The sequence below is a fragment of the Trichosurus vulpecula genome, chromosome 2, assembly GCF_011100635.1.
Source record: "Trichosurus vulpecula isolate mTriVul1 chromosome 2, mTriVul1.pri, whole genome shotgun sequence".
Lineage (NCBI taxonomy): Eukaryota > Metazoa > Chordata > Mammalia > Diprotodontia > Phalangeridae > Trichosurus > Trichosurus vulpecula.
Window position 1 is genome coordinate 4,626,470 of NC_050574.1, and position 17,417 is coordinate 4,643,886.

A 17,417-nucleotide genomic window follows, 5' to 3' on the forward strand; every position below is an offset into this window, starting at 1 on the left:
TGGGGCCGGGGGTAGGATGAGGCTGCGACCGGGGCACAAGGCGATCTGAGGCCTCCGGCTGTACTAGCGACGAGTGGAGAAGAAGCCCAAGTTCAGCGGGTCCTATGAGCCTTAGGCGGAGACGGCCAAGTCCCGGAGGCAGAAGCAGATCCCCGACGCCTCCCAGTGGGGAAGGGACCCACGCCCTGCCGGAGCTCCAGGCCCCGCGTGCCTTCGGTTCTGGACGAGGTCCTCTTCCCGGCCCACGGATTTTGAACTTCACCAGCCACTGGGCAAACCGGGCTCTGAGCTCAGCAGATCCCAGCCGGTGCGGCGGCGCTCCTGTCGGAAATGTAGGAGTGGTGGTGGTGGTATGTGCTTCGGTAAGGGCCTCCTGGTATGGGCTTCAGGTCCCGGGTCCGAGAGCAGAGCTTCAAGGAGCCAGACTGGAGGCGGGACGATGCGGGGAGGTGAGAGAGCTGGGCGCTTTCTCGGAGCCAGGAGATGTACCCGGCAGCCGAAATGAGTATTTCTGACAGGAGCAAAGAGCGATGGAAGAAGAGATTCAGAAGAGGGGGCCTGTTGGGGCTGAGAGCCTGGAGGTGGCGAGTGAAGCCATTCCTGAAGGCGCCCGCCCCGCTGAACTCGGGATGGGGAGAAGACTGATGAGTGCGAGGTGAGCGGTCCCGACTGGGCAGTGGTTTCTAGGGAAAGAGACCCCCCAAGCCATTTTACTTTTGCTCTACTTGGGAATGTTGGGATCACTGGGAGGGGAGGTCGGGGAAAGAGTGAAGAGAAACTACTTCTGGGGAGGAATCCTGCATAGGCAGGGGAGACTGGGTCTGCAGGAATTGTGCCTTGGTACGATTGATCTTACAATGGAGTGAGGGGTGAGGGGGAATCTTTCCGAGAATCATCAGTCATCACACTGACTGCTTCCCAGGGCACCTGTGAGGGGGCAGACAGCTGGGGACAAATGGGGAAGCTCCCTAATCTAGGGGTGCTTGGGGGCTGGAGGACTTTGTCCATGGATCGAGAGCCTGGGGAAAATGAGCAGGAAGAAGCAGGGTGGCTGCCAGCAGTCTGCAGTCACTGCCACCATCCAAGGGCTGGGGGAGGGAGGGGCAGCTCTGGGGCTTGCCAAGGACCTAGAGGATGGAGCTCCTCCAATGCCCAGGAGCTCTCCTCATGGTCAGTGTAGCCCAAGAGCCCCCACCCAATGGAGAGCCAAGAGCTGGGGGAGGGGCAGCCCTGGGGCTTGCCAAGGATCCAGAGGATGGAGCTCCTCCTAATGCCCAGGAGCTCTCCTCCTGGTCAGTGTAACAGCTCCCACCCTATGGAGAGCCTGGATGGCAGCAGAAGTAATCAAGTAAGTACAGCCTGGGCCCTGCCCCTATGGGGCTTCCAGTCTTGTTAGAGTCACTCTAACATACAAGCTGCTGTAATACAGCAAATAGAAGTGTCCACAAAGTCCTCTTTGAAGCCTGGAGGATGGAACAATCATTTCCAAATGAGGTGGTGTGGCAAGCTATGTAGGAAGAGGTGGCATTTGTATTTGTTGAGCAGGGTCTAATAGGATGGACAGGATTTTTACCAATTTAGTAATGGAAGGGCATTCTGGGCAGAGGGAATGCTATGGACAAAGGTATAGAAGCAGGAAAGTTCAGGATATGGACTCAGAGGATGAAGATTGATTTTTTTTCCCATGGGGGTTGGAAATATTCTTCATTTATTAACAATTTGGATGGAAGGAAGCTAGGCAGCCTTGGGGACTTGTCTAAAGGGGAAATCAGCCACTTTCCCACCTCTGAGGGCAATTTTTTCCTCAGTGAAATGGATCTCTGCCCCTTACCCTAAGTATGAGGGAGGCATTGGCCCTTTTAGAAGAAAAGTCTTCCCGTTCCTCTACCCATGATGCCCTGGGTATCATCCAGGACACTGAACCTGTTACAGGGACTTTAGAGATAAAAACTCTTCTTTACAGTTAAGAAGATGAGGTCCAGAGAAGTGATGGGATTTGTCCATATCCTAACATTAGGAGCAGAAAGAGATTCTGCCCTGGGTCCTCTGCTTCTTCGTGGAGGGAAGGTGAATAGAACAGTTTGGCTGAAGTTGAGAGGCCTTGAAGGGCACTGGTTGGGAAATGAGGCTGGGAGGGCAGGCTGCTGTCAGATCATGGATAATGAGTCCTTAGCTGGACTCAGTAAATCAATAAGTTGGGCACAGTAAGTCATGTGAGCTGATCCTGGAGCTCTGCAGTGAAGCCTTCACCACAGTCAACTGGAATCCTAAGAGGGACAACTCATAGAATGGAGAAAGTCTAGGGGAGTAGACACAGTGTCTCTTTGTGTCCCAGGAGTGTTTTCTTCCTGGCCACAACTTTCTTACCTAAAGATCTTCATTCTTTTTAAACTGCCCTTCTCATTTTCCTCCTCTTTGCCTCTAGGATCAGGCTCTGCCAGCTGGCTCCTAACTCCCACCCCACTTACCCCATCTGGAAGTGTGCATGGGTGTCAGCTAGTCTCTTCTGAGGAAGCCAAGAAACATTTCCTGTTTATCATATTCACAGTCAGCTCCTCGACTGTGAATACTGGAATCAGTCATTCAGTTAATTAATGAGCATTTGCTACCTGCTAGGCTCTGTAGGTAAGGATCCCTGGGCCCCATGGTGGCTTAGAAAACCATATATTAGCATTATTTATGTTTTGTTGCATCTTTATTTTGTAAAATATTTCCCAGTTACATTTTAATGGGCTATATTTGACACTAGGTCTAGATCATTAAGATGTGAGGCTCAGTTCATCCAAAGGAGAAAGAGAAACTCTAGAATTCCTGACTTTTTTCATTCTCATTTTTTCTCCCTTTTCTTTTGCTGATCTTCGGTGAGGCAAAGTATTTCTTTCTTCCCTTCTTGTATTCCCTGGTCCAGGATGTGGACCTGAAAGTTTGGTTAAAGGAGGCAAACAGGCTAGGTGATGTGTAAATTCATGTTGTTCATTCCCTTAAAGCTAGCAGCATACATACATGTATGGAGCCAGACAAAATCTGACTGTCTGAACAGAAGAATGAGAAGGCTTAAATACGTTTTAGAACAGTCCCAACTTAGCATGTCCGTGTCACTCAAAATTTATGATCTTCATGTAGGCTTAACCATGATACAAGAAAAGGACTTTCCTAATTGAATAAATTGTAAATACAATAAGATGAGAGAGTTGACAAAGTGTCCATTGAAATTACAACCCAGGATCTCTGTGTTTAATTTACCATTAATATGCCATGACATAGTATTTGTCCATAGAATATTAAGATAAGAAAAAGTCCCATTATTCAAGATAATGTCTCCAGTTAAGGGTGTCATCCTTAATGGCCATGGACAGAAGAAAGAATGCCCTTAAGTCAGCCCCATCTGGCCTTGTTGACATAGGAAGATGTATTCTCTGAGTAAACTCAGAGAACAAAGAGGCTGCTAGAGCCAGGCTCTTCTTCTGGTTGATTAGTTCAGGCTCTGGCCCTTATTGAAGTTACTAAATTCATATTAAATGATTATCAAGGACAATAGTCCAATCAAATCCTAAAAATTAGGAAATGGTGGAAGGTCTTTTAGAAGAGGTGGTGTGTGATAGGACCAGGGGGTTCTAGTTTCCCCAAAACAAGGATTAGTTTTCCTGAGAAGGCAACAAAGATGTCTCTAAGATTTGATTAGCCTTTGTCTCCCTTGGAGTAGTTTCCTCATGACCTAAGGGCTCCTAAAGTCCCAGTCACAAGGAGTTCTGGCTCCTTCCACATGGCAGCTTTTTTGGAGTCACCACGCCTGTCCTGCTGACCAGACAAGGTTCCACCTGGACACGAGAGGAGCTCTGTTCAGTGATTACCATTTAAGATCATTTGAACCCCAATAAGGGCCAAAGCCTGAACTAATCAACCAGACCTGCTTTGCTTTGCTTTCCGAGTGAACTAAAAAATGCCCCTTTCCTGTGTCAGCAACTACGGGACCAGATGAGGCTGAGACCAGGAGCATTCTTCCTGTTTGTAACCACTAAAGGAGAGGGTGCCTGGGCCCAGAAGCTGTCTTGAATGATGGGACTTTTCTTATCTTGGTACCCTATGGACATATGCTATACAGAGGAAACACAGATATCCTGGGATTGTCATTTCAACTGACATTTTATCAATTGCCTTTTCTTATTATATTTACAACCTATTTGACTAAGAAACTTTCTTTCTCGTACTATGGTTAAAATCATGGAGGCTCTAATTTTTGAGTGACACAGACATCCTAAATCAGGATTGTTCTAAAATATATAAAAGACTTCTCAATCAGTCAGAGTTAGAGGTCTGACTCCATGTACATATCCATTAGCTTAAGAGAATAAGCAATAGGAATTTATATGTCACCTAGCCCGTTGGCCTCTTTTAAGCAAACTTCCAGGTCAACACCAGAAAAGTGTCACTGTGCCCGTGGTGCATCTCCCTGCTGTGTTAGGGCAAAGTTAATGTTTCTTTGATGTTCAGTGATTTGTGAGGGCCTCATTTCATCCCAACAGTGAGCCTGAACTATCAGCTAGCCCCTAACAAGAGGAGGGGACCAGATCCTGAATATCTTTGGGAAGCATAAGGACTCCAGGAAAGTACTGGAAAGGATGCAAAGACCAAAGGTTAATCCATTTCTTTGTCCCATTTCTTTCCCCTTTGACCATCTTTGGCCTCACTCAGAGTGGGTCTAGTGAACTGGGGTCCTGACAAACTCAAAGACCCAACAGCAACAAAGCTGTGGCTTCTTATCTGACTTAGTCACTGATGCCCAGTCTGCAGCTGACAGGAACCAGTTGGAGCTTTGATTTTTTGGTGTATTGGCAATCAAGATGGGCTCTTAGCACTTATTCAACCAAGTGCCCTTGAAGAGTTTGGCCTTTATTTCCTTGATTAAATTAGGAGTCCTTGATGACCTCCTTGCCTCAAGGGAAAGCCTAGTTTACATGGGTTTGAGTGACATGTTTGTGACATCAGAGGCTTTTAGACCACGTGGGTTTAAGTCGAATTTTTGTGACTCTTTTAGGTCAAGAGGGTGAGTCACATGTGTGACTCCCCTTTGACCCTGAACAAGATATATAAACCCAGAGGTTGGCTTTCTCTTTCGGAGCTCTGAGCCATTGCAGGAGTGGTGTGTGACTCTAGGCCAGCCGTTGTTATGAGCTCCCTGGCTTTGAAGAAAACCCAGATGTTGATGCTTCTTTGGTAACTATATATGGTGATTTTGTCAGACAGAAATCTATCTGTTGATTCATGTTTATTTGCTCTGTTTGTATTTGCTCTGAAGCTCAGGGTGCTGACTTTTCCCCCTGAGCTGAGTGGATGATATTTGTATGTTGGATTCAGGTAAGATTGTTAGTCCCTTAATGTTGCTTTCCTTAGTAAAGCAGATCAAAAGAACTTGTGCTGGCAGCTCTTGTTGTTGGACTTGTGTTGGTCTTTTGCCCCCACAGCAGCTGCTAGCCCAATGGTTGCTACATTGGTAATGTTGATGTATTTTATTTTGAACTTATGAAATAAAACAAGCATTTACATAACATAGTTGAATTTTAAAAAAAAGATGATTGCACGTGAAACTGCGAATCTATCATGTACAACTTGCTATTCCTAATAAATATATAATAAAGTTACCACGTAATTTTCTTTTTTCCCTTTTTTCTTCCCCTCCCCCAGCCCTAGAGCTGGATACTATTAGCCACAAATATGTGTATTGTGTGTGTGTGTGTGTGTAAAATCGTTCTTTCTTTGGATTCAGATAGCTTCTTCTTTCACAGGTCCTTTGTAGTTAATTCAGGTCCAACGTTTTTTTTAAAACAATATTGTTGTTAGCCTATACAACATTCTCTTGGTGCTCATTTCACTCTTCACTATTTCCTGCAAGTCTTGCTAGGTTTTCATCATTTCTTAGAGCACAGTGGTATTTCATAATAATCGTGGAACACAACTTGCTCAGCCATTCCCTAGTTGATGGGCATCCCCATGATTTCCAGTTCTTTGCCACCACAGAGAGCTGCTACATATATTTTAGAACACAGAGGTTCTTTTCCTTTTTCCCCCAATCATCTTTGGAAATAGACCTAGTAGTGGTCTTGCTGGGTCAAAGGGAATTGATTGGTTAGTAGTAATTGTCGCTCATACGTACATATGTAGTCATAGGTATGGGTGTATGTATACATGCACTCGTATATACAGAAAGTGCCTAAAGGCGCCTATCCCACAGTTGCATTTCCCTCGTCATTCTGATACATGGAAACTATTCTAGTTCTCAATATTGTTATAGTCTAAAGGATTCATCCTATATATGTTGAATGCTGATGTAGTTTATCTAAAAAGATCTGGCCAATATGGTGATATTGGTATGGTTAACTTGACCGAACATCAATACATCTACTTTTACCTAACGATGCATTCCCTGGCCATTTCCACTGCTGTCCCATCTACAGCCTAGATCAGGGCATCTTAACTTGTTTGTGTGTCATCTAGCAAAGCTTTGAATAAATGCCTTTTCAGAAAGCTAGTGTGGTTTTTGAAAATTTAATTGTCAAAGGAAGGCTTATATTTCAATCAGAAGTGAGTGCAAATGAAGATGTATTTTTTCCATCCAAGTTCACAGACTCCCCAGAAACTTTCATCATATCCCTAGGGGTCAGTGTACCTCAGGTGAAGAGCCCCTGACGTAGATAACTGTAACGTTGAAGCTGAAGCCCCCTTCTCACTGCGAAGTCTTTCCTGGCTATACCTGTGGCTGACCTAGCCTGCACTTCATAAGCTGCACTTAACCATGACCCTGTGTTGTTTACTGTTGCTCCATATGTGTATAATTTATTCCCCAGTGACCCAGAAAGCAGCTGAAGGACCCTCCATTTCCAGAATCTTCCTTCGATAACTTGTTATTTATCATTGTTCTACTGACTAATCAAGTTTTTAGTAATTATCCAGCAGATTTTACTTTCATAGAAAAATCCCAGAGATCAGAGGAATGGATTTGGGGGTTGGAGTCAAGAGCATTTATTGAGTCTCCTATGGACTCAGCACTGTCCTAAGCAGCTGGATCAGAGGGCCTCGGAGGCTCCCCCAGACTCTAGATCGATGATCCTGTGAAATCTCCAAGCTCGCTAGGAAGTCTGAAGGCTTCAGATGCTGGTTTGTCAGAGGACTGTGCCGGTGCCCCGCCCCCTCCCCCCCCCTTCACATGCACAATTTCGGAAGGGAGGATACTGTAATTCTGAATCATGTAATACCACGAATGTCCACTGGGTGGCAGGACTGCCCCTGCTTAGGAGATAAATGACAGAAGACTGCTTCACACTGGGAGGAATTCTTAGGGTTCTGAAGGGATGGGATGAAAGTCATCATTTCAGAGTATCATGATGCTTGAGTGACTGCTTGGAATTGGCAGAATCATGGGAATTAGCACTTGAAAGAGACAATAACAACAGCCTTATTTCTATAATAAGCCTTGCAAAGCACTTTGTAAATATGATCTCACACCCCCCTGGGAAGAGGGACTATTATGACACCCCCCCCCCACCTCTTACAGATAAGGAAACCTGGGGGAAAGGTTAAGTGACATACAGACCCACTTTCTGCTGCAAATGAGGAATGTGAGCCCAATTTCATCTCACATGGACGCCTGTGAAAACGAACTTCATCTGCTGGTTTAATGTTCCCCTAACTTTGGACAGGGCTGGGGGGTTGGTTTCAGACATGCCGTTGAGGTTCAGGGGCTGCAAGCACATGGCTGGGACACACAAGACATGCCTCCTCTCCCCTCCCATCCTGCTTATGGCTTTGTCAGAAGATTCCAGAGATACTTCCGGGGAGATCCCTGCTATAAACAGGGCATTCGGGAGAGGGAGAGCTGCAGAACGAGGTATCCACATTTAAGGGATTAACTGGAGGTACAGGAGGAGGGTTTCAGAGGCAGACCTCTACAGGTCTATCCAGGCCAGGCTTCATCCAGGGAGGCTGCCAGGATTGGGAGGCCCCATGGTCGAGTGGAAGACTCACCATCAAGTCCTAACTCTGGCTTTCACTGGGTGTGTGGCTCTGAGCACCTCGCTGAGCCTCTCTGCCTCAGTTTCTTCATCAGGAAAATGAGAATAACCTTTGCATAGTCAGTGATACTGAAGCTGATCAGAAGGCAGATCTCTTGCTTTGAGCCTATGAGCCACAGGGAGGCTGTTAGGAAAGGAAGAAAGCAAAGCCAAGGTCCTTACAGGGCAAGCTAAGGTTTGGGATGGGAAGGCCTTGGTTTGCCGACCCTGACCCCAGCACACATATATGGGACTTTAGAAGGATGGTGACCCAACAACTGTTCCCAATGGGCGGTCTCAACATGCTTCCAAGGGCCTGTGAGTGCTGAGTGGGCAGCAGCAAAGGCCAGGGAACTCCTGGATATGAACCAACCATAAGTGCAGGGGAAATCTGAATCACAGAACCTGAGAGCCATTTGGGCCATCACAGGTCAGCTAGTCTAACCAGTGATGTCAAACTCAAAGAGAAATTGGTTGTTGTTGTTCAGTCATTTTCAGTCGTGGCCAGCACTCTGTGACCCCACTTGGGGGTTTTCTTGGCAGAGACACCGGAGTGGTTTTCCATTTCCATCTGCAGCTTATTTTACAGATGAGTGAACTGAGGCAAACAGGTGAAGTGATTTGCCTAGGGTCACACAGCTAGTAAGTGTCTGAGGCCAGACTTGAACTCAGGAAGATGAGCCTTCCTGACTTTGGGCCCTGCACTCCATCCACTGCACAACCTGACTGCCCCCAAATAGAAATGGGAGCCACCGATCTGTACTTAAGGATCACTGTAGGCTTTTAAAATGAAATGTTATCTGCTTTTTTGTATTTTCACTTCTTTTTTAAAATATCTCCCAACTATTCTTTAACCTGCTTCCAAAGCATTCCAGAACACTGCAGCCAGGCAGCAGGCTGTGTATTTGACCCCTCTGCTCAAACCTACACCTGGAATCCACACTCTAACAAAGCCCATAGGATTTGTCCTCTCAATCCCTCCAAGGCAGGGGTGGGGGTGGGGTGGGGTGGGAGAGGTGGAGGGGGTGGGGAGTGGGGGGGGTGCGGGGAGTGCCCTAGAGCAGCCCCTCCTGCTTATGGACACCTATGATGGTGAAGAGGGGGATTTGGAAAGGTGGATATGGGGGGTGGGGTGGGGTGGTTACAGAGTTCGGAGATCAGGGCCAGAAAAGCAACTCCCATTCTATGAGAGATGTTTCACATTTCAGTGAACTAATTATTCACCAGAGATAGAAAAGCAGTATTTTTGTCTGCTCCTTGTAAGCCACTTCAGGACAGGCAGTCTTGTGAGAAGAGAAAAGGCAAGTCCTCTATGCACAACCCTGCACAACTGGATGACCAAGGCAAGAGGAAGCTTCTGGGCTCAGAAAGGAAGATCGTTCCAACTCCTCAAAGCTCTTTCTCTACTTCAACCCTAGCATCACCGAATCATGTGTGGCCATGGTATAAGGTGACTTCCACCCCAGGGGAGATCCTTCATCTACTTATTATCACAAAATCCCTCGTCTTTCCTGGGAGATGAATAGGGGCTCAGAGAGAGGCCTCGAACCTTCTGTTGCCAAAATGATGTCCTAGCTACTCAGTGTGGTATGAGCACCAGATGTCCCAGCAAGACCCCAGGATCTGACCTGGTGTATTTGTGGCCAATGTTTTCTCTTTATTATCACGTATCGGCTAGGAGACAATAGGGTCTCCGTCTCTGCCTGCTTCCACCACTGTGTGACTGCCTTCCTTAGATCACTTCATAACTGTAATGGGAAACTCCCACACGTAGGGATTTTAGAACAAGTGAGCAAAACTTGCATGGCCTCGGATGAGGAAAAGAAAATGTTCGATGCTAAGCTGAGATGGTGATTATAAGACGGGGGAGAAATATAATTAAAACATTCTTCTTTTTTGGAAAGAAAGACTAGGGCAGAACAAAAGAGGGAAAGGCAGATATTCCCAGCAGCATGGATCATTCCAAAGGGGAAAGGACAGTGGTGGAGGAGGGAAGTCATAGGTGAAGAGCAGTCAACTGGCTCTAACCATGCACAGGGTCAGACTCCAGGGAGGTAGGAGGGGGCAGGCACTTCTTTCTATTTAGAAACTAGATATTCCCTCCTTCATTAATTCCAAAGCGAAACCCTTCCCTTCTTCAGAGGGAAGATGAGCCCCCACCCTGGGCCAGTCTATAGACAAGGTGGTCACTCAGTGCAGTGGCCATCACCAACAGACATGGAGCCCAAGGCCCCAGACTGAGCCCTGAGCAAGGGCCACAGAAGCCCTTAGGGAGGCTCCTGTAACGAAAGAAAAGCAGGGACATGCATGCAAGATGGGGGAGGAGGAAAATGACAATAAAACAGAGAGAATTGGAACTCTCTGAAACTCAGTGCTAAGGGCTGGCCTATGGGCTTACCACCCAGCAGCTTGGCTCTGTCTGCAGCCCTGGAACAAGTCCCAACAGACCATGTCCACAAGTGCCAGAGCAGCACAAATCAAAGACAAATGTCTGCCCTCTCACCATGTATAATACACTGGCCCTCCCCCAGGCTCCTTCCCCTCTGGGCCCCTGGCCCACCTGCAGACTCAGTAGAGCAAATAAAAAGATTCTCAGACATCTCCAAACTTTCATTTATTTTCCCTTTCACATGGCTAGAACATCTCCACATTGTCATCCTATCCCCCACAACCCCCCACCCAAATGTGAAGCTCAGCCGAGATTCTGGAGAAGAGCTGAAGACTCAAGAACGTCATTCATTAGGCTGTTTTGGCAGTCAGGCAGAGATCCCAGAGGTCAGTTGTAACAACAATGTTGCTAGCAACTACTGTGGCTGTGTAAGACCAACAACACCAGCACACAGGAGGCTGCTAGCACAGGTTCTTTGATCTGCTTTTCTAAGGGAAGCAACTTTAAGGGGTTAACAGTCTCACTTTAATTAAACATACATATATGATTCACTTAGTTCAGGGGGAAAAGCCAACACCCTGAATTTCAGAAAGAATACACGCAGAAATTACAGAGACAATATAAACAGATAAACAGACAGATTTCTGTCTGACAAAATTACAACATACATAGTTACCAGAGAAGCACCAACATCTGGGTTTTTCAAAGTGGAGAGGAGGGCTCCTTAATAGCAGCTACCCAGAGTCTTGTCACCAATACTCTTTCAATGAGTGTGTCCCCAAAAGTGAACCGCTAACCTTCCAACACATATACTCTGCTCAGGGCTCTGAGGGCTCAGGGCCTACTTAGTATTTAGGGTGTGGGAAAGTTCTTCAATCACTTGTACCACTGTGGGGAGCCAGCTATGTCCTGTTTAGGCCTCTTAGACCTCTGCAAGGCAGGGTCAATTGAAAATGGGTCTATTCATGGCAAAGCCAGTTTTAGGATAAGAAGACTTGGCAAAGAAAACCTGCCTTTGTAGCTGACTGCCCACATGGGTGAGGACAGAAATGTCTCAGCCTGGTTATCTATATGCGAGAGAACATAAATGTTTCAATTTGGTTAGCCTTGAGGAAAAATAGTGCCCCACTCCTAGGAACAAGGAGATAAAAAACTTAATGCTTTATGGTACTTTTCTTTGAAGTCTGGATGACTCAGTAATTAACCTGTATAAAATACCGTCAGTAACTCCATTAAAATCAGCCTACAGCTTGACTATACGACTCGCCTAGCCCCATGTCTTTGTCTTTTTGTGTTCATTACTCCATCGGGTATTTCTGCCACTGCTGGCACATACCACATCATACACATTGTTTCTAATCAATGCCTCAGTGCTGAAAAGCACTCCAGAACAAAAAGGGGTCCACTTTACCTGCCTGATTCAAACAAAGGCAAGAGTCATTAAGGGCATTTGGTTGCCTTAGCACTCAAAAAGAGAAAACAGCAAAAAAAAACAGTCCTGCCCTGATTACCATTACATTAGTCCAACATCAGATGTGAAGGAGGGCTCATTCTCAAAGCCCTCTGGACCTCACTGCTGATTGTCTCCCTGAAGACTGAGACAGGCAGAAAGAAGAGGGGGTGGAGTGGGGGAGGAAGGCCTTAGAAAACAGGGGGAGGGCCCTGATGATGCTTCCCGCGGCTTGGGCCTGGGTCAGGGCCAGGGCCAGTAGAGTCCAGTGAGGATCCCAGGGGTCAACAGGAACAACACTCAAGGCTTGTTTTCTCTCTCATGTCCATCCCAGGCAATTCTCTCAAGCTGAAGAAGGAAAAACAAATTCAGGGGGATCCTCCAAGCCCCCTCTGGCCTCCAGCCTCTCATCATTCTGAAGGGCCTGCCTCACCACCCAGCCAATCCTCAGCCCAACCTCCCACATACCCTCCTCTTGGCTTGGCCCCCTTTACCCCAGCCCCTCTCTCCTTCCAGGCCCCCAGAGTCTCACCTCTGGCTGTGAGAGAGACATCTAACCGCTGTGCACTGTCATTGCCTGGAGACAAAGGAGAGAAACAACCCAGTCAGGGACATACATCCCAGAACCAGGGTATGGGAAGGAAAGGGGAAACCAAGGCTAGACTACTGGGCTAAGCCTCTCCTCTGCCTTCTCATTGCTCAGGTCCCTAAAATACCATGAACTGGCCCCTTCCTTCTACCCTCCATGTCTGCCCTTCACTTACTTGCAGCCGGAACATAATAAACTCCTTTTCTACCTGGAAAAGGAAAAAAAAATGTCCAGTGAGGAATCCAGGAGAGGACACCACACTAAGGTCTCACAAGTTCACTAGTTTGTCTTGGAAACACAAATAACAAGGACTGCAGCAAGATCCCCCACTCCAGTCCAGCCTCTAGATCCAAGAGAGAAAAGAGGCCCCCAAACGGGCACTTCCCCCCTTCCAAGCCTGCATCCAGGGGTTCCCAAGGCAGGTCTACAGCCCCCAGCTGGGGAGACACCCAGGCCCTCTGGCAGAGATCCCCACATTCATCTCTGATCTGAGTCTGAAGCAGATCCCCCACTCAGCCAGCCTGTTACACCTCTGCCAGGCATCCTCCAGAGAAATGGTTTCTATTTACAGATTTGTTCATCTGGAGTCTTGGGGCCCATCTGAGAGTCTCTTAGATGGGAAAGAGAGGACTTGGGGACAGAAAGACAAGTGGCCAGGTCAGTGGAAGCCAGGATCTCCACGATGTCTGCTCCCTAATGACCCCTTCCCAGTCCTGCCCACCTGAATTCTTCTTCCTCCGGATCCCAACTCCAGCAATGACTGCAGTGAGGAGCAGGAGGAGGCCAGCAGCAATGCCCCCCATGATGTACTCGGTGGATGAGGACTGTGGTTCTGAAATGGAAAAGAGAGGTGAGAGTCCCTGATAACTCTCTGGCCTGAGATTCACTAACCCCTCCCCCCTGCCCCCATAACTCCACCTTCTTCTGGGCCTTTGGGGGTTGGGGGAGATGCCTTTTCCCAGTCCCTCCTCACCATCCTTACCCCACTTCAGGGTGAGGGGCTCAGACAGCCCCTCGTGCTGAACTTGGCAGGTGTATTTCCCTTCCTGGCCCGGGGTCATCTGCACAGCTGCCCACTTCTGGAAGGTCCCATCTCCTGCGGGTCTGGTCTCAATGAACTCGGCATCCTGGAGCTGTTCTTCCCCATCCCTCAGCCAAGTCAGGAAGATCTCCGAGGGGTAAAAGTCCTGGACCCGGCACCTTAGGGTCACCTCTCCATGGGGGGCAATGTGGCGGGTCACTGGGCAGAGGGCGGTTCTGGAGGCAAAGGTCAGAGGCATTTCCAGGCTCTCCCTTTGCCCCTCCCCTCCAGGGGCCCACAATCCAGACCCTGGGGTACAAGGGGTAGGGGTGGGGGTCAGGGGCCGGGGCTGAGGCTGCAGGGGAGGCGGAGAAGGGCCGGCCGGGGCCTTGAGTGCCGAGCACACTCGGGAGCAGCTGGGCAGTACCTGTCTTCTGCAGCGCCTCCCTCGCCATCTCCAGGTACTTCAGCCACAGCACGCACTCGTCCTGCAGATAAACTTTACATTCTTCCACGATGCTCCTCTCAGACTCCATCTGGCGCTTGGAGTTCACAGCCTGGGGCACGGACGCGGTCCACGTGTAGGTGTCCATGTCCAAGGTGAGGTAGTCTTGCCCATCATAGGCGTATTGGTCAAACCCGCGCTTGAAGGTGAGTTCGGGCGACACCTCGCAGCCGTACAAGTTCTGGACTGTGTGGACCCCTGCCCCGTCCCCGGCCCCAGGTCAGCTGGGGCCCGACTTTCGCTGACTACGTCACCAGCCACCCACCTGGGACGGCCCGGAAGTGGCTCCTTCAGCTTCGGGAGCACCCCCTCCCGTGTCGCCAGTGGGAGCCACACGTGATCGTGGGACGGGTCGGACCCGGCCTCTCCCCCTCTCCGCCCCCCGCCCCCGTGTCCCCAGTGGGAGCCGCAGGTGACCGTGGGACGGCTCGGACCCGGCCTCTCCCCCTCTCCGCCCCCCCCCCCCGTGTCCCCAGTGGGAGCCGCAGGTGACCGTGGGACGGCTCGGACTCGGTCTCTCCCCCTCTCCGCCCCGCCCCGTGTCCCCAGTGGGAGCCGCAGGTGACCACGGCACGTGTCGGACCCGGCCTCTCCCCCTCTCCGCCCCCCGCCCCCGTGTCCCCAGTGGGAGCCGCAGGTGACCACGGCACGGGTCGGACCCGGCCTCTCCCCCTCTCCGCCCCCCCCCCCCGTGTCCCCAGTGGGAGCCGCAGGTGACCGTGGGACGGCTCGGACCCGGCCTCTCCCCCTCTCCGCTCCCCCCCCCCGTGTCCCCAGTGGGAGCCGCAGGACCGTGGCAGGGTCGGACTCGGCCTCCCCCCACGCGGTGGTCCGTGCCCCAACGTCACGCACCGCCCGAGCTGTGGTTGAAGTAGCCGCCCACGGTCCGAAGGTCCACTCGGTAAGTTTGTGCCCTGGCCTTGCTGCGCCGCGTCTCGCGGTCCCAGTAGTCGGGGTCCACGAGGCTCATCTGCTCCATCCACGGCGCCCGAGGCTCTAGCCTCTTACTCGCGCTGTCACTGTCGAAGCTCACGAACTGCTGATCGTCCACGTAGCCCACGGAGATGAACCGCGACTCCCCGAGCTCGGGCAGGGATACGGCGGTGTCGAAATACCTCAAGGAGTGAGAGCCTGAGACTTGGGGACGGGGACCCGCAATCAGACCGTACCCCCGTGGCCCCAGGTCTGCGACCAAACCCGGTGTGTGACCCCGGACTCCCAGCACCGCTGTCCGGAGATGCCTCCCCACCCGCGTTATCCCAGCCCCTCCGCCCCGACGCTGCTAGGGCGCGGCCCAGGGATGGAGTGATTTTCGAGATTATAGCTCTTTGACATCAGCCAAACGCCTTCACTAACAACCCAGGCCGATCCTAGCGCCCCTTTCCGGGATTTTGCACCCCTCCCGATCCCACATTTGGTCCGGGTTCTGGGTCCCCCACACTCCTCACCCTCAGCCCCCCACCTTGTGTCCTCACCTGCCCCTCCAGCCTCATCCCACCCCCCCACCATCCTCCGTGAAGCTCTTTAACAAGGTTGCTGCTGGTTCTCCATCCTTGCCCTTGGATGTCAGGGGGTCCCGGACAGCTCTGTCGCCCCCATTCTCCCTCTCGGCACCTCGGCCTCAACCCCCTCCACCTCAACCCCCAAACTAAGGGACCCACACCAAGACCGTCGCGCCCCCCGACCACCGCCAAAGCCCAGCTAAGGCGGGGGGCGGGGCAGGCTCCCGGTCCCGAGTCACACGCAGGCTTATTTATGGCTTCTGCCTTTCAGCACCACCTGGGCTGAAGCAGCAGCTTCCTTGGAAACCCCCCCGGGCTGATGTCGGGGGAGCTTTCTGTAGCAGAGGCGGCCGCTTAATACCATTCTCTCCTTACCTGCCCAGGTCTCTGGCAGGGCCAGGGTCCCCAGCAGAAGGAGGGAGCGCATATAGCTCTCCATGGTCCGCAGGCACTGAAGGCCGAGATCACTTTTCACTGGGTTCACAGGAGTACGCAGCCCTAACTTCTGGTTGGCTTCACAGAGGCTCTGCCGGCCAAGAGCAAATGGAAGACCCAAAACGTCATTGTGACTGGGCAGAATGAGAACTCACAGGTTTGGAGTCCAATAATCTGAAACCCCTGAGTGTCGCTTCCTCCCATCATCACTAGGGGAACGCCCTGCTCTTGTGCTCTCAGCTTGAACCGGAGAAAAAGAAGGTCCTAGCCCCCACCCCTCCCCTGCTGGCCTTCCAGCCCCCAGCCCTCCTCAGGGTGACCCCTTCCCCTCCTTAGAAGTTGAGAAGGAAATGTCCCCACCAAAATTGAGGGCGTCTGAGGACTGAAGAAATTTGAAGGCTGATTTGTGGAGGGATGCGTTGTCACCTCCGTTTTAATGACATCCATCCCAACTGTGACTCAGGCAAGTCTAGTACCCTCCCCCCCACACCTTGTAGATAAGTAAGCAAGAGACCCAAGAATAAAGAGACAAATTAAGAGTCCAGTAAATGGAATTTGAAATCATAAGACTTGTCTCACCATAAAAGGGGCCCCTACATGCTCCAGTGGATAGAGCCCAGGGCCTGGAATCAGGAAGACCTGAGTTCCAATACAGGCCTCAGACATTTACTAGCTGTGTGACTGTGGGCAAGTCACTTAACCCTGTTTGCCTCAGTTTCCTCATCTGAAAAATGAACTGGAGAAGGCAATGGCAAACTGCTCCAGTATCTCTGCCAAGAAAACCCCAAATGGGGTCACAAAGAGTCAGACCCAACTCAATAACAACCAGAGGAAAGAACTTAATTATCAAAATGGGGAGGAGGACTATTTCAGCATAAGGTTGGTTCTGAACTGCCGAAAGCATGAAAGTGTGAATTCCTAGTAACTTTTTTTCAGAAACAAAGAACCTGGGTGCACTTGTTAGGATTTTCTCTTTCTTGTCTCATCCCCCAGCTAAGAAACCATGGAACTTCACATTTTATGGAAAGCCTCAAGTCACCCCTGGAAAGGATCTTGGAGATAATCTCCTTCACTGTCCAGCTTAGGAAACTGAAGATCACTGATGTTGAGAGACCTCTCCAAGGTCATAAAGAGAAGAAGCAGCAAAACTGAGATGTGCCCCTCCATCTTCTCATTGCAAATTCAATGCTCTTTCCTCAACCCCGGGCTGGGCTGGAGAAAGTCCTGAATGAGCCTCCTCTGGGGAAGGACACCTGGACCCTCCAGAGCATGGTGGAGTCAGCACTATAGGGAAAGGCAAGGGAAGAGCCAGGTATTTCCCTTCCTTATCATTTCCTGCTACCAGACCCTTCAGACCAAGTCCTCTCCCATCTTTCTTCTTTTGATCCCAATGGAGCTTTAAAAAGTTCTTCTTAAAAATCCAACCCTTGTCCTTTTCCATTGTGCCTCCCTTCCCCATGTTGAGGGTGAAAAACCCAGGG

General features: G+C 50.1%; 1 pseudogene; it reads right to left on the reverse strand.

The window, feature by feature from the left end:
* Window positions 1–12,640: 12,640 nt before the first annotated feature.
* On the reverse strand, window positions 12,641–15,940 carry LOC118839962 (annotated as a pseudogene).
* Window positions 15,941–17,417: the final 1,477 nt, after the last annotated feature.